The sequence below is a fragment of the Bactrocera latifrons genome, unplaced genomic scaffold, assembly GCF_001853355.1.
Source record: "Bactrocera latifrons isolate USDA-ARS-PBARC rearing strain unplaced genomic scaffold, ASM185335v1 scaffold_359, whole genome shotgun sequence".
NCBI classification, from domain to species: Eukaryota; Metazoa; Arthropoda; class Insecta; order Diptera; family Tephritidae; genus Bactrocera; species Bactrocera latifrons.
Genome location: NW_017537000.1, coordinates 175,228 through 180,363, shown reverse-complemented (window position 1 = coordinate 180,363; position 5,136 = coordinate 175,228). Strand labels below are relative to the sequence as shown.

General features: G+C 32.7%; 1 protein-coding gene across 2 annotated transcripts in view; it reads right to left on the bottom strand.

Moving 5' to 3' along the window:
• Window positions 1-5,136, bottom strand: part of LOC108971755 (centrosomin) — a 51,983-nt gene that overhangs the window by 45,555 nt on the left and 1,292 nt on the right. The window lies entirely within an intron of this gene.

The following is a 5,136-nucleotide window of genomic DNA, read 5'->3' as shown; positions in this document are numbered from 1 at the left end:
TTTTTTGAAAACTGGCTGTTTTTTACCCAAGAAAACCCTTGTTACCCCTTAATTATTGAATTATGATTTAAATATTTTTTTATATTTGACTTTAATATATATGTATGTATATGAAGACACACATGCCTATCTGTAAGTATAGTCATTGCCTTGCGATAATAAATGCATATAATTATCATTAGTATTTGTTTTATGAATAAGAAAACAATAAATGATATGAGAAGCAAGAATAAATGCAAAAGCACATACATACATATATACATGTATGTATTTACATACATATACTATACATATATATGTATAATTACATATATACATTCAAATAACTACATGTGCAACGATGTTTACAAAATCGCGGCAAGTGTCAACACAAGAACTATATTACATATATAACGGGTGATACAAGTAGAGGTACATCATCAGTTCRCTTTATGGGCTCTTGAATAGATCACAGAAGATCCGACGTTTTCGAGCCAAATTTTGTTCAACGAGGAGACCCATTTCTGGCTCAATGGGTATGTAAACAAGCAMAATTGCCGCATTTGTGACGAAGAGTAACCGGAAAAGATTCAAGAGCTGCCATTTCATCTAGAAAAAATAACGGTTTGGCGTGGCTTGAAGGCCGGTGAAATATTTGTTTCATATTTCTTCAAAAATGATACCGGTGAGTACGTAACCGTCAATGGGGACCGCTATCACGCCCTGATAACCGACTATTTGATGACTGAAATTGAAGTACGTGATCTSCGCGACATTTGGTTTCAACAAGACGGCGCCACTTCCCACACATCGCATTCTTAATGGATTTATTAAGAGAACACTTCGGTGAGCAGATAATTTCACGTTTTCGTGGGTCGGTCGATTGACCATCAAGATCGTGTGATCTCACAGGGTTAGACTTTTTGCTTTGGGGAAATGTAAAGTATATGACAATTCAGCTTCCAACGAGTTATCGAAAATGGGACTCAGCGGATGGATTATCTGAGACGTAGCCAATCCCAATATTTGAAAGCGATAATCTTCAAAAAAAAAAATCTTAGAATGATAATAAACATTCCTCATTTAAATCTGAAGTTTCTGTGTTTTTTGAAAAAAATAAATAAATAGGGAACGTCGAAATGTATCACCCATTATATGGTGCATATGTAGTACTATATTTATTTGCATTTAAGAAATAAGCAATCACGTAGTGGCTGCGTAATAAAAATTATGCCGATTTGGCAACTTTTTAAAATCACAATTCAAAAACCACAGAATTTTATAATTCAGCAGCATTAAATGCGCACAGTTGTTGTGTTTAATTTCATATTAAAAGAAAAAAAAACTAAATTTAGCAACCCCTTTAGATATACAAATATGTATGTATGTACATATGTATGTATATACGTAAATTTCCGTGCCCTTGCTAGCGCACAGCATCCATCCGTCCAGCCATTTGTCTATCCATCATACGCTCTCAACTCGTAYAYACACATACACACACATGCACTATAGTCTTATAGTTTGCTCAGCAAAAAAGCAAAAGGGGGGGTCAAGAAAGCATATTTCAATTTTCAATTCTCCTTGTCACTTGCTGAGCACAGAGCTTATATTTGTTGTTTTTAGTTATTTTTCTTACTTTCCGCTGATAATTTAAAAGCGGAATTAATTTTTATATTTTCTTTACACCAACTTACACACACAAACAGATGCACACATGTATGGATGTATTTACGAAATTTCTGTTTCACTTGTGCGACGTTGAGTCCAGCCACTATTACTGCAGCTGTGTTATTTTTATAAAAACTTTTCGATTTTTTTCACGAAACTTTTGTTTTTCACTTCTTTTTTTAATCATATTTTCCAACACTTTCCACGCGCTTTCCACACGTTTCATTCATACATAGTATATTAATTGGTGTGATTTGAGCGACACTAGGCGAACTTTTAGCCCGCCAGTCAGCGGCATCATTCAGCAGATGAAATTCAAATTGTCAAGCAATAAAATTTTGGGCAATCATAAAAACAAAGACATTTGCAGGAACAATAATAAAAACACGCGACCGACACGAAATCATAAGAAATTTTGCAAAATTCTACTTTAATGATACGCGGACAATGTATTCAAATCAAACACACAAAAAAAAAAAAAAACGAAAAACAGCAAAACGCGACGTACATACGATTTTATATAGTGTCTTGTATAAATGCGATTGCTACTACATATCTCTACATTTATGTGTAKATATGTATGTATATTAAGAACATGCGGACGTGCGAACGAATGTAGCAAACACAAATGAAACGTCTAATTAAACCGAAAGAAAGAACGCAACTGAAAACTCAATGTACGAATGCTGCCTCCTGAAGCACAGTGYGCTCACAACTCGGCGCTCGAGCCACTATGCAACAATGTGCAAACATGCGCTCATAACAACAACAGTAACAAAGGCAGAGCAAATTTTCACTAGCGAGTGAAATTCTATAGTCACATACATGCATAGACACATGTGTTCAAATGTGTGTGTGCGGAAAATTTCAGACACAAGCAAAGAACAGATGTCGATGCTAGAGTTTTCCTCGACAATTTAGTAAGCGCGCATGTGTGTGTGTGTTGGTTGGAGAGCAAAAGCGGTGGAAGTTTGATAATATTGCATGTTTGTGTGCGCCCCTGCAGGGAACTATTTACAGAAATAATAAAAAATATCATATAAATTATTGATTTGAGTTGCCGAACTTATCAACCCTTGTTAAAGAGGGAAGTTTGTATGCACTAGTCGTCTAACGCAACTGCTTCCATAGTTCAAGGTGTCGAACTTTAACACTAATTCGTGATAACGTCGAAAACTATCTTCAAAATGGGTTTCGAAGCAGTAAATAAAGCTCAGCAAGAACATAAACAATTGGTGTTGAGTTCGAATTTCGATTGCAGTTTTGACAAACCTTCGGGTATACTTCCAGGTAGTAGAAAAAATATAGCAATAAAACCAATAACGCGGAGGAATATACGGGTTTCGAAAATTTCATCCGAAATTAATAGCCTCTAATTTATGTTTTTCCATTTTGTTCGAAAATTGGAAGATTTTAATTCGAATTAAGTTCCGAAACATAAATTATTTGTTATGTAGCGATGTACATACGGTTTTCGAAATTTCGAACTTTCTCTTTTACATATGGAATGATTTCTATGGCATCTATGTTACGCTTTAGGTACCAAAACTTCTTTTAATTTACAAATTTCGTCTCGTTCGAAAATTCGAAGTTTCGGGTTTTTAATTCGTTCCTTAGAAAAAATTATTTGTTATAAGTTATCAAACGGAAGAATATTCTGTTTTCGAAATTTCTCATACCATCCCAAATGACATCTACTTTACGATTTAGGTACCAAAACTTTTTGAATAAATTTGAATTTTTAAAATAAATTTTCTCTATACCATTCGGAATAACTTCTATAAAATCTATTTCACGCTTTAGGTACCAAAACTTTTTTCAATGCATAAAATTGGAAAAGTTCGATATTTCGAAGTTTTAAGTTTTGTGGTCGAATATTCTRATTAATTATGAAGTATTCGAAATCATTTTTAAGAATTGTAAGATTTTCGAAATTTCGATGTTTCTCTTTTTCGTACGAAATTGATTTTTCAATGTACAAATTTCAACTCGTTCGAAATTTCGAAGTTTGAAATTTTTTTATTCGAATTAAGTTCGGAAGTATTTGTAACCATTTATCCTAGAGAATAATGTAATATTTTGGAAATTTCRATTTTTCTCTTTTTTTAAGAAATCGATTTTATAGTCTTTATTTTACGCTCTAAGTGCCGAAACTTTTCAATATAGAAATTTCAGCTCGTATGAAAATTCGAAGCTTCAAGTTTTGCATTCGAAACCTCGAATTAAGGTGCGAAGTTTAAATTATTTGAAATCATTTATGCGAAGAAGTAATAGTAAGTTTTCGAAATTTCGAAGTTGCTCTTTTTAATCGAAATAGACTTTGTAGTCTCTATTTTACGCTTGGATTATACCTAAGTCGCAAAACTACGTTCAATATAAACATATCGAATTGTCGAACTAAGTTATTAGAATAAATTGTAATAGTTAGTCAATGRAATAATGATTTTGGCACTTGCGAAGTTTCCCTTTTCTATCCGAATTGAATTATAATCTCAATATTACACTTGGATTATAGCTCCTAAAACTATTTTCTATAAAAATTTCAATTAGTTCGAAAATTCCAAGTTTCAAGTTTTATACCATAGGAATAACGAAATCGTGTAACTATAGAAAATAGAATATATTATTATAGTTAGTTTATAAAATTATCAATCTCCACGACTTTTTCTTACCTTTGACAACACATTCATAAAAGTCAATAATAAAAGGTTAAGGATCTCCAGTAATTCGCTGTTGTKGGAATTTCATATCAAACAATACATTCTCAATAGAACAGACCTCACTTTATGGAACCAAGCACACCGTCATTTCCCACAACKATTTGGTTATTTCATATAAAACAAWCAACGCACCATTAAAGTTTTCCTACATAGCCCTTTGACTTTCTCCCTGCCGCTGCATTTGTATTAGTGACGGTGCATGAGGTACACACTGCTCAAACTACATCAAATGAGCATAATGTAACGGCCGTTTCCACAGTTTAGGGTTGTAATAGAGTTGAGCGTGCGCTTTAATGCTTACTAGATTACAGGGTAACTAATGAGAAGGGGGAGAGAATATCATTCGAAAACAAACAAATGACGTTAACTTATTTATATATTATGTTATCAGAAACTGATCGATGAGTTGTCGCGTGTTATCTTTTAAAAAAATTAAGAGTTCAAAATAAATTTTCATGAATTTTTCGAGTCTCGTAAACACGAGTGACTTTCGTTAGCACAATGAGAGTGGCATTWTGTTGTAATGTAATGAAATCATAGTGGTGATCCTCGTTATCAATGTAATTTTAAATTTGTAAGTAGTGACCTACATACATAAACAAAAATCAAATTTAAATGCGTTTAAATGTATTTCTAAGCTTATCAGATTTTTGAAGCAAACGAATGACAAATGTGCATACCTTGATTCATTGGAAGGGATTTAAATATATTTTATTGAAAATTTTTTTTATTATTATTTTAATTTAAGTTAATATATGGTATATAC